At 37.5% G+C, this 22,520-nt stretch overlaps 1 protein-coding gene across 8 annotated transcripts in view; it reads right to left on the bottom strand.

Moving 5' to 3' along the window:
• The window catches only part of ERC2 (ELKS/RAB6-interacting/CAST family member 2), a 1,141,350-nt gene that overhangs the window by 493,623 nt on the left and 625,207 nt on the right, over positions 1–22,520 (bottom strand). The window lies entirely within an intron of this gene.

The following is a 22,520-nucleotide window of genomic DNA, read 5'->3' as shown; positions in this document are numbered from 1 at the left end:
CTTGACAAGCCTACCACTCCCTTTCCTTTCCTTTCTTTCTCTTTTTTCCTTTTTAATACATATTTCATTTATTACTGGATAGAAACAGAGAGAAACTGAGAGGGTAAGTGGAGATAGAGAAGAAAAGAGACAGAGAGACACCTGCAGCCCTGCTTCACCACTTGTGAAGCTTTCCCCCTGCAGGTGGGGCCCAGAGTCTTAAACCTGGGTTCTTGTGCATCGTAATATGTGAGCTTAACCAGGTGTATCACTACCTGGCCCCCTTTTCTGATACAGATATCAGACTATTTTCTTTAGTCTATTTGAAAACAAATTAAGAGCTCTTCAGTCACTAAGCACTATTCTGTTTCTATCACTTTTCCCAGACTTAAGTCTCAAGTTTCCAGACCTCACCTTGCTTGATACAGTAAATCAGGGAAACACACATGCAGGATTTATTCATTCAATGAAAAGACATTTATTGGGTACCCATTCTGCACCAAGCACCCTATCAGTATATGGCTGAACTCATGTAGTCATTCACTAGCTCCTTTATTCAGTTTTCAACTTTGTGATATGTCAAATGTTGTCAAGTGGCTGTTTCAAAGTAACCACATGAAAAGCCAAGTAGGTTATCACCAGTAGACTGTTAATGGGAAGAACTTGTGATATAAATCAAATGTAACAAGTACTAAACACTCCATTTGGCAACTAAGTCATGTGCTGGCAACCAACCAGCCACTTTAATCCACTATCTGGAGCCTGAAATAAACACACCAAATAGCCGATTATAACCCCAGCTCAGGACCAGCAGCAAAGACCTTCTCCTGGGCATTGCGTCCATTATCATTCATGTTTTTATACTCTGCTTTCAAACCATGTATTTCTTATCTAAGGATTTTTAAAAAGCCCCACTGTACAAACAATTTATTCATATTAAGGGTTTTAAAATGACAAGGAAAAAAAGCAGTACAACCCTAAGATAAGTCCATTCAAAATATTTGTATTCTGCACCCAGCCTGGCTCAGGAAATCATCCCAAATGCATGTTTCACAATTTATGACTAAAACAAATTTGAGATTACTTGACTCATTTAGCATGAATTTGGAATGATATGACCAATAATGATAGTAGTACTAATAATGAGGAGGAGGGAGGAAAGATGAGAACGAAGGTGGTAGCAGTAGCTGCATCAAAATAGCTCTGAATGCAGACATTAACCTTTCTGGCGCTCAACCTGCAGGGCTTGGCACTTGACTATTCTGCCTATGGTTACAAAGATGTGGGCTAGCAGAGATGGAGGTTTGCTCCTTCACCTTTACTGCCTGCCATCTTTCTTCTTTTCTTTTTTTTTTTTTTAACAGAAAGTGGTGCTTCCTCTTTCTGATCTCTTTCTTTCTTTTTTATATAGGACAGAGAGAAATAGAGAGAGGAGGGGAAGACAGAGAGGGGGAGAGAAAGATAGACACCTGCAGACCAGCTTCACCGCTTGTGAAGCGACTCCCCTGTAGGTGGGGAGCTAGGGACTTGAACCAGGATCTTTACGCCGGTCCTTGTGCTTCTTTCTTTATTTCTCTCTTTTTTTTTTAAAGATTTTATTTGGGTGCTCATTTTGACAGCACATATACAAAAAAAAATATTGGGGATAAACAAAAATAGCTCACTTGGATAGTGCTTTGCCATGCACACCATGGCTCAGGTTCTAGTCCAGCCCCCACTGGAGGAAGCTTTGATGCTGTGATGTCTTTCTGTCCCTCTATCTATGTATATGAAATAATAGCAGAACAGAATGATAAAATTGAGGGGGGGGATTAGAACATTGCTCAGTTCTGGCATATAGTGGTATGGTGATACCCAGGATGAACCTAGTCGAATGTATCATTTGAATAAGACATGTTTTCTGCTTTAGAGTAACAACAACAGAAACAAGACATCCTAAAAATTCAGATTATTGGATGAATAAGGACTTTTCTGCTTTTTCAAATACAGTGTGTTCCTATCCAGTTACAACAATGAGTTAATTATCTATCCATGGAAAATATAGGAACTCAAAAGGCATAATTATCTGTACTCAAAACAAAAGCTCCCTCCATTCCAGATAGGTAGGTATTGCTGCACTTACATAACACCATAAGCAAACATATGAATAAGCAAAAATATGAATGGTTGTGTGTAAGAATGATAGTCATTACACACAGGAGATGCCAACAGCTGAAATACTGGATCTTCACACAGAGTATGTTATTATTTAGAGTGTACCCATGCCCCCAGACATTTGTGTGTAAGTATAAATGTGAAACCATTGTGATAATTCTAAGTAAATTGATTTGGTAGCCTCTGACCACACTAGGAGATCATGCCCTGGACAAGGGAAAGCTGACTTTTTCAAAGGGTATCAGCCCTGGAGAAGTGGTAGGCATCTCTATTCTAGGGACTCTGAGTGCTGGAAATAGAGGCTAAAGGGGACTGACTCTGATACTTTTTGAGGCCCTCCCCCAAAACCTATACAAATAATCAGAAAGATTATGGAGACTGCAGATTAGACTCCATGGCATGGCGTGCAGGTAACATCTGAAAACTTGGGAACTGTGGGCCTCTGAGACCAGGTTGGGAGACATGAGTGGCATATCTCTTGATCTCAGATCTAAGAACCCCAGCAGAAGAGTTTTTAATACTGCAGTCAAGAGATCTGGAAGTGCAGACATTTACAACTCAAGGGCTGCACCACTTTAAGGAATGCAGCACAGAAATCACCAAGAATGAGTCTTTCCTTGTTTTTAATAGCATCCAGGAATGAACCCAAGACCTGGCATCTGAGCAGTGTTAACACTGAGCATCTTCTTGGCATAGATTTTTTTCATCATATGATTGCTCAAGCCCTGGAGGAAACTACATAGCCCTAATACTAAGGCTACAAACTGACTTTTAACATCTCATACCTACCAAGTCTGTGGAGAGTCAATGGCCAGAAGGAGAGAGAAAAAGAGAGAGAAGAGAGAGAGAGAGAGAGAGAGAGAGAGAGAGAGAGAGAGAGAGGCAGCCCCCTAAAGGAAAAAGTAATCATTGACTAAGCATTCTCAGCCTCTTGATTTCATATTTGCTTTCTTTTTTGTTTGGTCTCCAAGTTGTGGCAAGAGCAACATTTCTATAAAGTAGACCTGTCTGTATTATTTCCTTTCTTGGACTACTCAGACTCCCTACTGCCTTCTAGAGATAGTCCAAACCCATCACCTATGATGCCTATTATCGGAAGGGCCACTTGACTCAGCGACCATCCCCCAGCCAAAGCCCAGCCTTGCCAACTCCCAGTTACCCTGCCACTTCACACAATCAGGCTTTCTTTATAGTCTCTTTATTTTTGCTTTATCCAATTTCTCTAATTGGAACACTCTTGCCACCTCAGATTTTCACCTGTTTAATTCCTACTTACATCTTTTACTGTATTCTCCTCCTCCAAAAATGTCTTCTTTAACCTCCACAAATCATGACTTAAGTCTCCCATTGTGAACCTTTTACACACTTTTAACATCTCTACTACACTTGCTTGTCTCTGCAACATGAGTGTATGCACCATTAAGATAAGAGCTCTATCATACTGCTATATTCTGGTCACAGCAAACAAATGTGTTGGCAATACCACACACTTACTTACAAATTAAGGAAGAAAGGAACTCTAAAGAAAGTGTTTAGAATAAGAGCAGGTGATAGCAGAGAACTTCAGTTCTGGGGTTCTACCATTAAAAAAAATGTTAGAAGTAATGAGGAAAATCAACATATAGTTTCCTGATATCTCAAATATACTTAGCTATCTATATGCTTTCAAATATCATCTGAAGGTATTTTTTTGGTTATTATCTTAATGGAATTCAGTAACTAAGTCATTTCTTTTTCTTTAAAATATTTGTTCATTCACTAACAGAAGAGACAGAAGGAGAGAAAACAGGAGAGACAGAAGGAGAGGAAAAAAACAGCCTCTGATATAAGCAATGCCAGGACTCAAGCTCACAATTTCATGAGTCTATGTCCAACACTATCTACTGTGCCAGCTCCCTGCTCACTAAGTAAAATGTTTTCTCTATAACATACTCCTGTAGTTTGTGTTAGTCATCTGCAGATATCAGTCAAATTCATTAGCTGAACCAACAAAAAGAAAAAAAAAAGTGGAAAATGAGAGAACTTCATGAAACCGCCAGAAATGCTAGGAAATCAGGGTCAGAGAAAATAGACTTAAACAAAGTAGACACAATTAATATGGCATATCCCATTGATCAGATTTTGTATGTTGGCATTGCATGCCAGAATAATTTCCACTTGGCCATGCTATATTATTTTAATAATTTTTACATTTCTATATTACACACATAATATTTAGTGGGAAAATCTTGTATCAAAGTTCCTGAGAAATACTGGTCCATGTTTTGCCTTTGGGTTTGGTTGTTTTTCACTTTTTATATTTCCCTTTTCTGTTTTGGGGTGCTTAGGTATTACTGGCTTCGTAAAAAATAAATCTTAGGGGGCTCAGTGGTGGTGCACATGGTTGAGTGCACATGTTACACTGCACAAGGACCCGGGTTAAAACCCCTGGTCCCCGCCTTCAGGGGGAAAGCTTTTTTGGATTTTTTTTGTTTTTTTTGTGTCTTCTTCTTTTTTATAATTTATTTCTTTATTGGAGAATTAATGTTTTACATTCAACAGTAAATACAATAGTTTGTACATGCATAAAATTCCCCTGATTCCCATTTAACAATACAACCCCCACTATGTCATTCATCATCTTTAATGGACCTGTATTCTCCCCACCCACACACCGACTCCAGAGTCTTTTATTTTGGTGTAATACTCCAATTCCATTTCAGGTTCGACTTGTGTTTTCTTTTCTAATCTTGTTTTTCAACTTCGGCCTGAGAGTGAGATCATCCCATATTCATCCTTCTGTTTCTGACTTATTTCACTCAACATGATTTTTTCAAGGTCCATCCAAGATCAGCTGAAAACGGTGAAGTCACCATTTTTTACAGCTGAGTAGTATTCCATTGTGTATATATACCACACCTTGCTCAGCCACTCATCTGTTGTTGGACACCTGGGTTGCTTCCAGGTTTTGGCTATTACAAATTGTGCTGCCAAGAACATATGTGTACACAGATCTTTTTGGATGGATGTGTTGGGTTCCTTAGGATATATCCCTAGGAGGGGAATTGCAGGGTCATAGGGTAGGTCCATTTCTAGCCTTCTGAGAGTTCTCCAGACTGTTCTCCACAGAGGTTGGACCAATTGACATTCCCACCAGCAGTGCAGGAGGGTTCCTTTGACCCCACACCCTTTCCAGCATTTGCTGCTGTTACCTTTTCTGATGTTTGACATTCTCACAAGAGTGAAGTGATATCTCATTGTTGTCTTGATTTGCATTTCTCTGACAATCAGAGACTTGAAGCATTTTTTCATGTGTTTCTCGGCCTTTTGGATCTCTTCTGTGGTGAATAGTCTGTCCAAGTCCTCCCTCCATTTTTGGATGGGGTTATTTGTTGTCTTGTTGTTGAGTCTGGCAAGCTCTTTATATATGTTGGTTATTAAACTCTTATCTGATGTATGGCATGTAAAGATCTCCCATTCTGTGAGGGGTCTCTTGGTTTGGGGAGTGGTTTCTTTTGCTGTGAAGAAGCTTTTTAATTTGATGTAGTCCCATAGGTTTATACTTGCCTTAGTCTTCCTTGTAATTGGATTCGTTTCATTGAAAATGTCTTTAAAATTTATGCGGAAAAAAGTTCTGCCAATATTTTCCTCTAAGTATCTGATACTTTCTGGTCTAACATCCAAGTCCTTGATCCACTTGGAATTTACTTTTGTATTTGGTGAAATACAGTGATTCAGTTTCATTCTTCTGCATGTTTTAACCCATTGTTTCCAACACCATTTGTTGAAGAGACTCTGCTTTCCCCATGAAATAGTCTGGGCCCCTTTGTCAAAGATTAGATGTCCATACATGTGGGGCCTCATTTCTGGGCTCTCAATTCTATTCCACTGGTCAGTGTGTCTGTTTATGTTCCAGTACCAAGCAGTTTTGATGACAATGGCCCTATAATACAGTTTGAGATCTGGGAGTGTGATGCCTCCGGTTCTGTTCTTTTTTCTCAGGATTGTTTTGGCAATTCTAGGTCTTTTCTGGTTCCAGATAAACATTTGTAGCATTTTTTCTATTCTCCTAAAAAATGTGCTTGGGATCTTGATGGGGATAGCATTAAATTTGTAGATGGCTCTGGGTAATATATTCATTTTGATGATGTTAATTCTTCCAACCCATGAACATGGGATATCTTTCCACTATCTTCAGTTTTCCATCTATGCCCATTTTTTGTAGTGTTTTGATCATAAAGGGATGTTGTATTTTGTCAAAGGCTTTCTCTGCATCTATTGATATGACCATGTGGTTTTTGGTCTTGCTTTTGTTGATGTGGTAGATCACATTGATTGATTTACGTATATTAAACCAACCTTGCATGACTGGAATAAACCCCACTTGGTCATGATGAACAATCTTTTTGATATACTGCTGTATCCGGTTGGCTAGAATTTTGTTCAATATTTTCGCATCTATGTTCATCAGAGATATTGGTCTGTAGTTTTCTTTTTTGGTTGTGTCCCTGTCTGCTTTTGGTATCAGGGTGATGTTGGCTTCATAGAAGCTGGCAGGGAGTATTCCAGTGTCTTCAATATTCTGGAAGACTTTTAAAAGTAGAGGTATTAGTTCTCCTTTGAAAGTTCTGTAGAATTCATTTGTAAAACCATCTGGTCCAGAACTTTTATTTTTGGGAAGATTTTTGATCACTGTTTCAATTTCATTAGCTGTGATGGGCCTGTTCATGTTATCCACTTCCTCTTTACTTAGTTTTGGAAGTTGGTAGGTATCTAGGAAATCATTCATTTCTTCCAGGTTCTCTAGCTTGGTGGCATATAGTTGTTCATAGAAGCCTCGCATGATATGTTGAATTTCTACAGTGTCTGTTGTGATATCTCCTCTTTCATTTACTATCCAATTTATTTGGGTCTTCTCCCTTTTATGTTTTGTGAGTCTGGCTAAAGGTTTGTCGATTTTGTTTACTCTTTCGAAGAACCAACATTTACTTTCTTTGATCTTTTGTATGGTTTTCCTATTCTCAATGTTCTTTATTTCTGCCCTAACTTTAGTGATTTCTGTCCTTTTGGTTGCTTTAGGATTCCTTTGTTGTTCTTCTTCTAGGTCTTTAAGATGTGCAATAAGGCTGTTTATTTGTGCCTTTTCTTGTTTCCTAATGTGTGCTTGTATAGCTATGAACTTCCCTCCTAGTACTGCTTTAGCTGTGTTCCAAATATTTTGATAGCTTGTGTCTTCATTTTCATTGAACTCTCGAAACATTTTGATTTCTTCCTTGATTTCCTCTTTGACCCAGAAGTTGTTAAGAAGTGTACTGTTGAGCTTCCACATTTTGGGACTGTTACTAATCTTTTGTTGATTGTTAAGTGTTAGTTTAATTCCACTGTGGTCTGAGAAGATGCTTGGGATGATTTTAGTGCTCTTGAATTGGCTGATGCTGCCTTTGTGGCCTAACATATGGTCTATCCTTGAGAATGATCCATGTGGATTTGAGTAAAATGTGTATTCCAGTTTCTTGGGATGAATGACTCTGAAAATGTCCAATAGTTCTAGTTTATTTATCTCTTCATTTAACTCCCTTATGTCTTTACTGATTTTTCTGCCTGGATGATCTGTCAAGTTGAGAGAGTGGGGTGTTGAAGTCCCCTACTATGATTGTGTTACTGTTAATATATTGCTGTAGCTCTTTCAGTAGAAGTTTGATGTATTTAGATGGCTTCTCATTGGGTGCATAGATATTAATAATTGTTAAGTCCTTTTGATTGACTGATCCTCTGAGCATTAAGTAGTGTCCATTCCTATCTTTTTAAATCTTATCTATTTTAAAGTCTATCATGTCAGATATGAGAATAGCTGTTCCTGACCTTTTTTGTGGGCCATTGGCTTGTATGATAGTTTTCCATCCTTTCACTTTAAGTCTGTGTTTGTCTTGTTGAGTTAGGTGAGTTTCCTGTAGACAACATATTGTTGGGTTGTGTTTTCTGATCCATCTTCCTACTCTGTGTCTTTTAATAGGTGAATTCAGGCCATTGACATTTATTGATATCAATGATTGAAGTTATTTTAATGCCATTCTTATAGATTTTTAGAGTGTTTTGATATATGTCCTATTTGTGGTGGTCTGGTTGTTTATAGGAGACCTTTCAGAACTTCTTTCAGGGAAGGCTTGGTGATGGTAGCTTCCTTCAACTGTTGCTTGTCTGAGAAGGTTTTGATGCTTCCAACTAGTCTGAATGACAGTCTAGCAGGATATAGTATTCTTGGCTGAAAGCCTTTCTCATTGAACACTCGATAGATATCTTGCCATTCTCTTCTGGCCTGTAGTGTTTGTATGGAGAAGTCTGCTGCTAATCTTATGGGTTTTCCTTTGTAGGTGACTCTTGTTTTTCTCTTGTAGCCTTGAGGATCCTTTCTTTATCCTTATTCCTTTCCATTCTAAGTATGACATGTCTTGGTGTCTTTAGGTCTGGGTTAATTCTGTTGGGGACCCTCTGGGCTTCTTGAATCTTTATGTCTTTGGTGTTGTCTAGACTAGAGAAATTTTCAGCTATTATGGCCTGAAGAATGCTTTCTTCCTCTCCTTCTCTTTCTTCCTCTGGTAAGCCAATAATGTGTATATTGTTTCTTTTGAAGTCATCCCATAGGACTCTGTTGTTGTTTTCAGCATCTCTTAATCTCTTTTTGAGATCTCTTACTTCTTTTTTAGTTGTCTCTAATTCATCCTCAATCTTGCTTATTCTGTCTTCAGCCTCATAGATTCTATTCTCTCTGCCCTCTACTGCTTTCTGGAGTTCATCTATTTTGTTGCCCTGCTCTGATACTGTTTTAGCTTGTTCAGCTAGTTGCCTTCTTAGCTCAGAGATTTCAGCTTTCAGCTCTCTAATAACCATGAGATAATTAGAATTTTCTTCCATATTCTCATTTGTTGTTCCTGCATTTCTGATTACAATTTTTTCAAATTCTTTACTCACTCCTGTTATTATTTCCTTAGCTAATGTTTGGATGTTGAACTCATTGTTTTGTGCTTCACCCTCTGGAGGACTTTTAGCTGGACTCGTCCTTGTTTGAGTCTCCAATATTTTTTCTTGTTGTTTTAACCATTTTATATATTATGTTATGAGTTCCCTTTATCAGTACTTTTCAAATTATTGATCACTATTGCCTGGATTGACTTGTGTCTAAGTAATTTAATTAAAGGGTTTACGGTGGTGGAAGTTAACAGTTTTCTCAATCCCTGAGTTGGAGCTCAGTGGTATAAAAGCCTCTCTTTTTTTCTTCCCTGTAGGCTATGGGAGCCTGAGGGCTTTTAAACTATCAATAGGCTTCTTAGCTTAATCTCTGACTCCTGACCAAGAGATAAAGCAGGGTGTGGCAGAGATAATCCAGTAGTTATGCAAAGAGACTTTCACAGCCCCTCAGCTATGCCACGGAGGTATAGGTCTTCTCCTGAGTTTCCTGGTTAGATCTCTGTCCCCTGGTGTCCCTCCCTGTTGCTGCTCCAGATTCTGAGGGTAGTAGCAATGGAGACTCACTTGGTTGCACTTGGTGAGTCTCTGGGGAGTCCTTTCCTCCCTTAAGCTTTCCCCTTGTTGTGGAGCAGACTGGAGGTGGTGTCTCCACTGATAAACTGTTGAACTGTTAGCAGTCACTTAATCTCTCCTTAGGCCCCTCTCTCCTCTCTGTCACCAGCCACGTGTGTTTGTACTCACAGGTGATTTACTGGGTTCCTGTGGTCATTCTAGTCCTGTCTTGTTTCGGTCTGGGTGGTCTCGTTTGGTATTCCTAGTTGATCCCGGAGAGGAGAGGAGAGAAAGCGATCTGCTGCTCGTAGCTCCGCCTCTGGAAGTCCAAGATGATAATTCCTAAATAGTCAACATCCTCTTCCAAGTCATTTGAAACCAGAAGATTTGAAAAATGTCTGTATTTTTATGCCATCCTCTTGTCCCTATGCATCAGAAGCCATGGTTCATAGAAAGTTGAAGCTTGTTATGTTTCTAGGGTCTTTAAATAAATTGAGCAGTGCCAGGCTGGGCTAGCTTCACGGGCGGTAGAGAGATGACCAGGGATTCATGGCTGAGCTGGGAAGCAGTATCTCCAGGGGGAAAGCTTTGTCATAAAGCAGGGCAACAGATCTCTCTCTCGCTCTCTCTCCCTTTCTTTCTCCATTTCTGGCTATTTCTATCCAGTAAATAATTTTTTTAAAAAATCAATGTTAATTTTTAATTACTTGGTGAAATTTCCTAAGCTAAGTGAGTCTGATGTGCTCCTTTGTTAGAGTCATTTAAGTTTCACATTCAATATATTTAATGACTATAAAACTATTCAAAATATTTATTCCCTCTTGATGGGGTTTAGAAAGCTTATGATTTTTTTTCAGCATGTGGCTCATTTCTACTGAGATGTCAAATTTATAAGTATAAAGTTGTAATATTCCTTTACCAAACCTTTTTTAACCAGAGCACTGTTCATCTCTGACTTATGGTGATGTGGGGGACTGAACCTAGGACTTTGGAGCCCCAAGCATGAGAGTCTCTTTGCATAACCATTACATTACCTAGCTCCCCCAACTCCTTTACCAAACTTTTGTTGCTTTTGGATTCACCAATCTGGACCTTGCTGTAGAATGAGATAGAGAGAGAGAGAGGGAGGGAGAGGGATAGGGAGAGAGAGAGAGAGAGAGAGAGAGAGAGAGAGAGAGAGAGAAAGAGAGACCACTTTCTAGAGAGAGGGGGGAGAGAGAGAGAGTCCACTTTCTATAGAGAGGGAGAGAGAGAGAGAGAGAGAGAGAGAGAGAGAGAGAGAGAGACCACTTTCTAAGATGAGCCCATGCCCCCAGCTTTGTACAATGGTATTCCTATTTGATGTACTGAGTCCTGGAACCTGGGTCACTGTTAGGGTTAGGAAGGCAATTTTCCAGGTGATCTATATATCATCCCCGTTTCCCCTTTTTTAATTTCTGAATTCTTTTTTAAAGAACGTTTTATTTATTTATTTATTTTTAACTTTTTATTTTTATTATTTGATAGACAGAAAGAAATTGAGAGGGGAGGGGGACATAGAGAGGGAAAGAGACAGAGAGAAACCTGCAGCCCTGCTTCAACACCTGTGAAGCTTTCCCCCTGCAGGTGGGGGTCAGGGACTTAAACCCAGGTCCTTGTGCACTCTAATGTGTGTGTTAAACTAGGTGCACCACCACCTGACCCCTTGGCTTCTTTTTCATTCAATAGGACTGAAAGAAAATGGGGGGGGGGATACAGGGAGGGAGGGCAGTGGTGTGGGGGAGAGAGAGGCCAGCAATACTGCTTTACTGCTCATGAACTTTCTTTCACACTGCAGCTGAAGAACAGAGGCTTGAACTGGGTCTTTGCATGGTAGTGTGCTTAGCCAAGTACACCACAACCCTAGAACTCAGTTTTCCATGATGGTACTACTATAGTACCATAACCTTAAGAGTAGATAGCAGGGGGCCCAGCAGTAGTGCAGTGGGTTAAATGCACATGGAGAGAAGCACAAGCACTGGTGTAAGGATCCTAGTTCAAGCCCCTGGCTCCCCACCTGCAGGGGGTTCCTTTCACAGGCAGTGAAGCAGGTCTGAAGGTGTCTTTCTCTAACCTTCTCTGTCTTCCCCTCCTATCTTAATTTCTCTTGGTCCTATCCAGCAATAACAACAACAAAGGCAACAATAATGGGAAAAATGGCCTCTAAGAGCAGTGGATTGAGCCCCAGCAATAAACTTGGAGGCAAATAAATAAATAAATAAATAAAGAGTAGATAGACATGCTAGTGAAACATTCTCTTGTTTTTTTCTTTTGTCTAAAAACCTATTTATTCCCCCTTTCCATTCCCTAAGGGCAGTTAATTAGATTAATTAGATTCTCACAATAGCAAATTTTTGGAATAAACCTAAATGCCCATCAACAGATGGTTGGATAAGGAAGTTGGGGGACATATATTTGGTGAACTAGTGCTCTGCAATTAAAATGATACTATGGTATCATTTGGGACAAAATAGATGGAATATGTGGTAATTATGCTACATGAAATCTGAGTTGAAAGACAATGACTGGGTGGTTTTGCTCATATGTGGGTTATAGACAACTAAATCAAATGAACTTGCCAAAAATTAGTGACCAAGTTGTTTCATTATTATAATTTTGTTATTGCCACCAGGGTTATTGCTACGGCTCCATGCTTGTACGATGAATCCACTGCTACCAGTAGCCATTCGTTCCTTTTATACTTTCCATTTTATTTGATAGAGACAGAGAGAAATTGAGGGTGTACAGGGAGATAGAAAGGGAGAAAGAGAAACACCTGTAGCCAAGCTTGTGAAACTCCGCCACCCCCACTCCTCTGCCAGTGGAGAGTGGGGGCTCGAACCCAGATCTCTGCATGTGGTAAGGTCTGCTCTCAACCAGGAGCACCACTGCCTGGTCCCTTACATTGTCTCTAAATTTTTTATGAATTATAGTGTGTAGTGATCATCTGAGGGAAGAGAGAGGATACAGGAACCTTGGTGGTATGTGCAGTGCACTTCATACAAATACACAGATGACTGTGAAACTATATCCCTAAATTCATATAATTTTGTAAACCAGTCAAATATTGAAATTTAAAAATGATTTAAAAAAGTAGAGTTTATAGCTTTTTGTTCCTCTACAGAATGAAAGTGTCAATTTTTTAAGATATCCATGGTTTCAGATGAGAAATCTACTGTCATTTAAACTGTTATCAAACCACATGTATGCTAAATATTTCTGGTTGATTTAAGGTTTTTCACTTTATCTTTAGTTTTTATAAGTTTAACAGTGATGTGTCTCTGGGGCCAGGTGGTGGCACACTTGGTTGACCGCACACATTACAGTGCGCAACGACCTGGGTTCGAGCCCCTGTTCCCTGCCTGCAGGGGGAAAGCTTCATGAGTGATGAAGCAATGTTGCAGGTGTCTCTCTGGATCTCTTCTTCTATCTTTCCCCCTCCCTCTCAATTTCTGACTGTCTCTGTCCAATAAATAAATAAAAACAATAAAAAATTTTAAAAATAGTGATGTGTCTCATATTTCTTCAGGCTTATTCATCTTGCTGAATGTCTAGATACAATCTTTTGTCAAATTTAGAGAGTTTATAGTTATTGCTCCTTAAAATGCATTTTTAGTACCATGTTTTTACTTCCCACCTGAAACTCAAATGATCTGTTAGATCTTTGGTTATTGTTCCACAGGTTTCTAAGCTCTGTTCACTTATTTTCTCTCTAATGTTCAGATTGCCCAAGTCCTTTTACTCTCTCTTACATTTCACTGATTTTTCAAAAAAAAAATTTGATATTTATTTATTTTCTTTTGTTGCCCTTGTTTTATTGTTGTAGTTACTATTATTGTTGTTGATATTGTTGTTGGATAGGACAGAGAGAAATGGAGAGAGGAGGGGAAGATAGAGAGGGGGAGAGAAAGATAGACAGACACCTGCAGACCTGCTTCACTGTCTATGAAGTGACCCCCCTGCAGGTGGGGAGCTGGAGGCTCGAACTGGGATCCTTATGCCATGAGCTTTGCGCCATGTGGACTTAACCCACTGCACTACCACCCAACTCCCTGATTTTTTTTCTGAGCCATTTGCATACTTCCAGTGAAAATTTTCTACTCTTTTCAAGGCCATCTGTACTTATTTACTCAATTGCAATATCACTGATTTTTTTTTATCACAGAATCCCCAAATCCCATTCACCACAGTGTTTATATTGTTTCTTCTCACTTGATTTATGATATGTATTTTGTTTTCTAGGCATAACAAGTGATCGATCTTTTAGATCTACTGAAAAGGCTTGCTTTGTTTTATTTTCCGATTTGTATCTGCCATTTTAGCAGGCAGTCACAGTTCCCCTGTTTCAATTAGCCTATGGGCTCTGACTGATACCCCTATTACCTGAATTTGGAAGCTGGGAATAGCTTGGTCTGTTCTGTATCTGCTGAAGAAACTTCTGTAGGCAGCCTGGGCTCACTGCTGTTGACAGGTGTATGGTGGTGTCTGGGTTGGCAAACTAGATTCTAGTAGCAATACTATTGTGAGTATAGTAAGGACTGCATTGTCCCAGCTGAGATTCTACTTTTCTGGTTCTCTGTCCAGGAGAGTAAACATTCTCTTCATTTTCTTCTTTTTCTCCCTCATTAACTCAAGACTCTACTCACACCCCTATCCTCTGCTTCTCTTCATCTACTTCACTCATCTACCACTCAGGTTTGTAGAGTCCTCCAGCCTCCAGACAAAGATACAATAGTAACTTGATATATATTTTAAAAAGAATTAGGAAAAAGTGAAAAGAAAGCCCAGAGGCTGGGGAGACAAAGTAATAGTTATACAAAAGACTTCAGTGAATGAGGCTCTGAGCTTCCTAGTTCAATTCTCCAGCACCACCATAAACTGGGGCTGAGCCATATTCTGTTCTCTTTCTTGGTATCTTTCTTTCTGTATCTTTCTTTCATTAAAATAATAATAATAATAATAATAATAATAATAATAATAATAATAACAACAACAAAATAGTAGTCTGGGAGGTGGTGCAGTGGATTAAGTGCTGGACTTTTGAGCATGAGGTTCCAAGTTCAATCTCTAGCAACACTTATACTAGAGTGATGTCCTGATTCTCTTTCTCCCTCACCTATTACCTTCAATAATAAGTATTTAAAAAAAAATAGAGTATTTCAGGGTCCAGGATGTGGTGCACCTGGTTAAGCACACATATTACAGTGCACAAGGACCCAGCTTCAACCCCCTGCAGGGAGAAAGCTTCTTGAGTCGTGAAGCAGGGCTGCAAGTGTCTCTCTGTCTCTTTCCCTGTCTATCTCCTCCTTCCTTTCTCAGTTTCTTTTCCTCTATAATAAATAAATTTTAAAAAAATGAAAAAAAGTATTTCAAATAAATAAAATAAATCTTACATATAGAAAACTCATGAAACTAAACAGTATATCTTTTTTTTTCCAGTACCCTAATCAATCTGCTTTCTCAACAGTTAGAAGATTTTTATGACTGTTTAGTTATATACAGAAAATCTAAATAAGGTTGAATTTAAAGAGAAGAAACAGAAATAAGTGATCTTGTCCACAAACTAGAAACCACTGACTCTTAAATTAAAAAAAAAAAGTTTATTTAACTTGCACTCCAAAATTCTACAGCAAGATTCCATTTGAGAGAAAGGAAGGAGGGAGGGAGGAAAGAAGGGAGGAAGGAAGGAAGGAAGGAAGGAAGGAAGGAAGGAAGGAAGGAAGCCAGCCAAGTAACTGTGTAAAGAGATCTACACAATAGGTGGAGAAAGAAAGGATCACACTCAGATTATCTGATTCCAGAAGCCTGGTCCTGGTGTAACTTCCCCACAGGAGCATTTTAGAGCAGTTACACTCAACAACAGATGATGGAGAGAAGTGAGCCAGTGTCCAGTTGCAGAGCTGAACTGTTCCTAAATTTGTCTCCTCCATTTGAGCATGAAGTTATATAGCAAATAGATTCAAACAAATTCAAGTAAACACACTGTATTGGTAAATACTCTCTGGCAAAAATGCCAAACACAAATGAAGAAAAGGGCTTGCATGATACTAAGAACTTCATTTTTTATAATGGATTATCACATAGTAGAACCTCAATAAAAAAATCATGACTATTACCAAAATAAACAAGTTCTTTTAAATGCTGAATGAGCCTTAGTTCAAATTATATTCAGGCAATGTTCCTAAGAACAAATAACTACATCATGACACCATGTGGAAGATTTGAGATACTGCACTCTCCAAGTTCTACTGAAGCCCAAATCCAGAGAGCAGAAGAGAAAACAGTTCCTCCTCTAAGTATATAATCTATATTTAAAGGTCTAGCATGTTCTAGTTGTCACCAGCAGTCTGACCACAAAGGATAAGCACTTTAAAATTAAAGTGCCTTCTCCCTATGCTTGGTTCTTATCTGAATTCCAAATCATTTAAATAATTTCCTTTAAAACTAATTTTAAAAATGGATCCAAACCCTAACCAAGACAGCATGTTCCCAAATAGTATGGAATTTTACATAATTTTTTTTTCCTTCAGACAAAAATCAAGAGGCCGTGGATATGAAATATCTCAAACTGTTCTGAAGTAGAACATCCAGAAAATGTTCAATGATAAAATGACAGGCAACAGTCAAGGGAACATCTACAAATACTCTGACATAAAAATATTAAGAAGTAATTATTGTAGACAAGATTTTCATAGTTTGTAAACCAAAGCTAAACTTAATGACAGGATGGCAGACTTGTGGTAAGTTCTAGAGGTCCTTCTACTGTAAAAACCCCTAATACTGTAAAAAATCAAGTCTGCTAAATGCCAAAATAAAAAAAGTTTCTTTCATTCTCTACATAAGAAACTGAAAATCCATCAGATTTAAAATTCTAAATATTCCAACATTTATTTTCTTATTTTCTACTCTCCAAAGAAAAAGAAAAAAAATAAGCATTCACAAGGGAATCATTATATTCAACAAAAGTATACTTGCTAGAACACTGAATAGAAAGTAGAAAAGAGTTGTTAAAGATTAAATTTACCTGAAAGTCTTAGCTGTACACATTCTATAACTTTGTACAAAGCTTTAACCATGCACACACCTTTCAGTTGTATAGAGTTCTTTACTTATTCTCGTAATATCGGACATCTGAAAAATTGCTCTGCTTATCTTAACACACACAATACCCCTTAAAAAGAGGAACTGGGTCAGGGAGATAGCATAATAGCTATGCAAAGGATGCTTTCATGCCTGAGGCTCCCAGGTCATAGGTCATTTCCCTGCACCATCATAAGCAAGAGCAGCTAGAGCTGAGAAATGTTCTAGTTGAAAGAAAGAAAGAAAGAAAGAAAGAAAGAAAGAAAGAAAGAAAGAAAGAAAGAAAGAAAGAAAGAAAGAGAGGGAGGGAGGGAAAAAACAATTAAAAATCACACTCACACACACACACACACACACATACATATTCTGGCTCAGAGAAATATAAAGCTGATCTTCAAATTTCCATTTTTCATTTTCTTTTAAAACTCACACAGTCACTTTATATTTATTATTTATTCTGAACCAAAACTAAGTTTATTAAGCAAGACACTACCTGCCTTTCATGTTTACTTTGCTGGTGGTTCTTTTCTAGATTGTAATTCAATTGCAACTAACTTCAGATGTTAACTGCATCATCTAAGCTATTTAAACAATATATATTTTAGAAATTAAAATTACCATTAAGATCACTAAAAAATACATTAAGCTCTTTGAGGATGAAAGTCTTTTCTTGTCCACACACTGTCAATAAACAAAGTGCTAATCTTGTCACTTTTTTGGCCACTGTCTCAGGAATGCTTCTTAAGTACTCAAAGGATTAAATTAAATCTCACCTGCAGACAGGCTTTACAATTCAGCCAAAAACCTAGTTCTAAAAGGAAAATTACTTTCATTATCTTAAGTTAAAACCAAAGATTCTGTCCCCTGGAATTTGCTGGAAAGTAGCAGCATCAAAGAAAACAATTCACTTCAACAGAGTTTGTTCTTCAAGTCTCCATCTAAAAGAATTATTTGAGACAGAATTCAGAATTAATTTGGGAAAATATTTTCTCAAGGTCATTCTGAGACAGCTATAAAAACTGTGTCACTTAAATTACTTCATGTTGATGTCTTTTCACAATTTTGACTGTCTTCTTGAGTTTTGAAAATACTTTTTTAAAAAAAGTATTTACATTCCTTGTTTTAAACATTAAATTTGGCTTGTAATCTTTAGCTTTTATAAGAGATTATATAATTGTATGAGTTAAACACTTGAAAAACCATGAAAAGAATAAAAGTAAAGATTTATTTCTTTAGAAAGGTTCAAAAATTAAATAATAAAAGAAACTGAATTTGAGAATAGGAGTATGTATGTATGCATTATACCTAGTATTCAAGAAACTGTTTTCCAATTTAAGCATTCTGTCTATGGGCTTTAATTTAATTTAAGAAATACTTAATAGGATAACATACTCACATTGCAGAAAATTTCTTCCTAAAAAGAGATAGCATTTCAAAAAGCACCCCCCCACCATGTTAGTATAAGAGCCACTTGGGGGGGGGGGGTTAAGATTTGGTTCATTTTTGGACTCTTGCATCTACTTCCTAAATAAACAAATCTCTCCATATCAAATGCAATACCAGAGGAAGGGCAGGGAGATGAACTACTAGACTGAAAAATAGAAACATTATGTCAAGGAAACCTATATCATTATATGCAGACAATTTATTTTGTTATTGGTTAGTGTCATTCATGCTAAATGTTCTGTCCCCTACAGCAAATGTTCCATTTCAAAAACAGTAACATGTGCTAGAAATAGAAGCCACCAAGGCAATAGCTCTGGTGACTATAGAATGTATTTGTGGTTGATTAGAAAAATGCACATTATTACTGAAGCTCAGGATGTATGAATTTCACCATTAACATAATTCACAAATAATCCAATAGTGTATCAGAATTTTTTTTCAATTGGAATATAATGCCTGTGAAATAGAGATGAAAGTACATTTTACAATGCCATCAGGCTACTTCTGAAGGAGGATTCTATTACATGTGCAAATTCATTTATTTTTTTCTTGTTAGAAATAAAAAGTGTAAATAAGCAGTATCATTTCTTCAGCTAGGTATATGAGAATAACCTGTCGGAAGTCATCCTGCAACTTAGAATTTCCCTCTTAATTTTTATTATTTCATTCTGTGGATAATGTACTTTATTTCTGACAAGACTTGTCCCAGCTTAAAACTTCCAGAGCCAGTCTTGGATGGCTCTGATGGGATTTCAAAAGATGGAGTCTATCTGTTTTCCCATCTCCACTTCCAATGAATTTCTTTACAAGTGTATAACTTTATGTGTCATTATGGCTGAAGTCACTGTGTCATGTCTGAGCTTCACAAATTTTATATAGAAATTCTGAGCATCTTAGCATTTATCTTCAATATTTTGAATAGTAAGCATAAAAGATGTCTGAAAATAAAGGGTTCACGAGGTTTAAATTAAATCCTTTCTTAAATTTTTTGTGATATGATGAGTTATAGTCATTGGAACAAAGGATGGACAAAAAGTCCACAAGATTGTAATGCAACAGACTCTGAGAGACATCAGTACCAAGAAGATTTATATGATTAAGTTCAGCTCAGGGGTCCCACACAGATCATGTATTTCTGTCACTCACTATGTCATAATAAATTACACACTGAAAAAATATAAACAAACTATGGGAAAAAAATCCAAAACACCATGGCTATATATATGTCAGAACCAGATAACACAGTTTCCTGAGTCTTGTGACCAGAGGTGCTACTTCCTTAGACCCAGTGAAGGCTGAGATCTACAGATTTAATAAATGCTACAACTGATTCTAGTCTGTGGTCCAGAGCTTTATAGATACTAAAACTGGTATATTTTTATATCAAATAAAGTAAGGAAAATATCAGTAAACACTCATTTCTTTCATCAGTCATGATCGCCAACAAAGATCACATCTATTCTCCTTTAGACTCTCACAACGAAGCTGATTTTCAAAGGTTTGATAATTTAAGGAAGATGAACAGAGACCCAAGCAGCTGAGAGAAGCTGCCTTTCACCTTCCTTCTTGAGAACTGTATACATGTCAGTGGCTTTTGCTTCCAGCAAGAGCATCTTCTATGAGAACGCAAAACCCAATGAAGGTTCAATCACCATCGTCCTGGAAGGTTCTTTAAATTGAAAACCACTGCTTATTATAAGAAATGTCATCTATAACCTATCTTCATTTATAACCCATTGAAGATGAAAGACTATAAAACAAAGATGCTGTAGATACAACAGGCACCCATAAAAATAATAGGATCTAGTCAGGTCTACTAAAATAGTTACTGTATGTTTTTGTTTTTGGTTTTTTATTGTCTTTCAAGTTCTTGGTAAAAGAACTTCATGAGAATTTCAATGTCTTGGGAGAAATAAGAAAAACACAAAATAATTGTGAACTGCAAAGCTGTAAGCCTGTGATTTAACCCTGGGGCTGGACAGATGAACTGAAATGGTTAAGTAAGTCTTTCATTTTCTTCTTTCAACATTTAACATCGCTCATTCATTCCCACAGAAACCATCTGTATTTAAGAGGTCTGATTACAGAAAATGCAGAATTTACAAAATAAAATAATATGCAGACCTCAGATTCATTCAGCTAATGGAAAGGAGTCGGTCTTCTGCAAAGTGTCAAAAATTCAATCTCATCTGCTAGTCTGTCACTGAGTAAATGTAAACCCATTTCTTTTCCCAATTAGATTCTGAGTACTTTAAACTTTCCTGGGAGGCTAGTCTTATTCTGAAATTGGATATTTAAAGAAGTGGTCTGCTTTTGTTTATGCCCTTTTGTTTCCTATTAAGATCTAGAATGTGTTTTGTTCTTTTATTGTCCAAGGCAGCATCCCTACATGTAATTTCTGAGACTCATGGCTTGATATTTCAAGATGGCCATTAACAACTTCTATCTTCTGTTAATAAACTCCTCTGGCTCTCTAATGCCACGAAACAAAGTCCTTAACCAGAGGGCACATTTGACATAAGAGATTTAAATCCAAATGTATCTGAAGGTGCTGCACTATACACTATTATAAAAGTCCCCACAAAAGGATATTAAAATGCAAGGGGGCCGCTACTAGGCGGCAGGGGATCATTTCAGAGGAAAATGGATCAGAGTTCATAAGCCAGATACTTTACCAATAATTAGTTAATGTGCAGCATGAACCAACTGCAGCACTTAAGGCACAGAGAATTTAAAGAAGCCCTAAAAATAAAATTAAGGGGGGGATATGGGAAATATTTGAAGCATTATACCCTGGGAAAGGAACATGAAGTTTCTGGTAGGTCTGTTACAAGGCACCTTACATAATTTCTATTGCTTTTTTCTTTTTAGGAAAATATAACTGTAACTAAAATAATAATAATAATAATAATAATAAAATAAAAGTAATTCACTCTTATGCTTAAATTTCCTCAGACTCTCCCTTAAGCCTTCTCCTTTTCTATGATTTAGTAATTGCTGGCAAGAGGGGCCACTTGTACCTCAAAATAAGGGGCAAGTGGTTAATTATTTTTGTATGGGCCCATCTGAAGACTCAATTAGTTGCAGATGTGGAATTGTACCCACAAATAAGCAGTGATTTCTATGCCATAAGCCAACAGATAGAATGGAGCTCTCAGAGCTAGTAAAGTAACACACCAATTAATGGGGTGCATCCAGAACTTCAAGTGGCCTGCTTGGTTATTTTCCTTAAAACAAGAACACCTCTCCATTCTACACTCTCACCCCCACTCCCTCAAAAAACAACAGGATCATATTCAAGTCAGCAATTTAATTAGTCCTCCATATATATCTTGGTCTAAACATAAAACTCTTTTAGGCCCCTTCAATATTTAGTGTCCTAGCACTAGCTCAACAATTTGTTGTCATTTTGTCATTGCCAGGGTTTCACTACTCTGGATCAACTTTTTCAGATAGAAAGACAGAGGGAGAGACACCACAACATTGAAGCTCCCTTTCGTATGAAGAGGGTCTGTCTAACTCACCCTTCTTTTCATTCAGGAAGGAATGGAACAAGAGCAAATCTATTTCCAGAAATGAGTCATACATGCCAGACACCCTGTTTGCTGGTTGGCTTCTCATGATGATCCTACCTACTGATGACACTGATCCCTAATATATAAACAAGGCAACTTATATTTCTATTAAATGGAAAAGTATCACTAACATCTAGATGTGTCAGATTAAAAACATTTTTATCATAGTCACCTAACTAGTGCTTTAATATTTATTTCTTTAATATCCAGTATGTTGTGGACATAGTATGCTCAAGGCAGGCTTTCTATAAGCATTTCTCCCAGAGTGAGCTCACTGCATTTTATTAACACTTCCCTTTGCCCACTTCCTACAGGGATAGTCTCAGTTCAGATGAAATGTTACAGAGTGATACAGTAAGTTGTTCCCTATTGAGAAAAGCAGGACATTTTCTTTACTGATATATCCGGTTAAACGTATTTAGAACCAAGCCAGTATTTGCATACCAGATGCCTTTATAGACCTCATGAAGAAGTAAGTTCCTTACTCCCATGGAGTGTTTGCTTATTAGGGAATAAAATGAATAAACCAGTCAACAAATGTTATAAGACATAAGTGATTTCAGATAATCATAAGTATAAAGTTTACTTTAAAATTATGCAAGTCAAGTTGTGGTATATATACACAATGGAATACTACTCAGCTATTAAAAATGGTGACTTCACTGTTTTCAGCCCATCATGGATGGACCTTGAAAAATTCATGTTAAGTGAAATAAGTCAGAAACAGAAGGATGATATGGGATTATCTCATTCTCAGGCAGAAGTGGAAAA

The sequence above is a fragment of the Erinaceus europaeus genome, chromosome 12 (genome assembly GCF_950295315.1).
Source record: "Erinaceus europaeus chromosome 12, mEriEur2.1, whole genome shotgun sequence".
NCBI classification, from domain to species: domain Eukaryota; kingdom Metazoa; phylum Chordata; class Mammalia; order Eulipotyphla; family Erinaceidae; genus Erinaceus; species Erinaceus europaeus.
The sequence above is the reverse complement of the archived record's forward strand: the minus strand, read 5'-3'. Positions and strand labels throughout refer to the sequence as shown.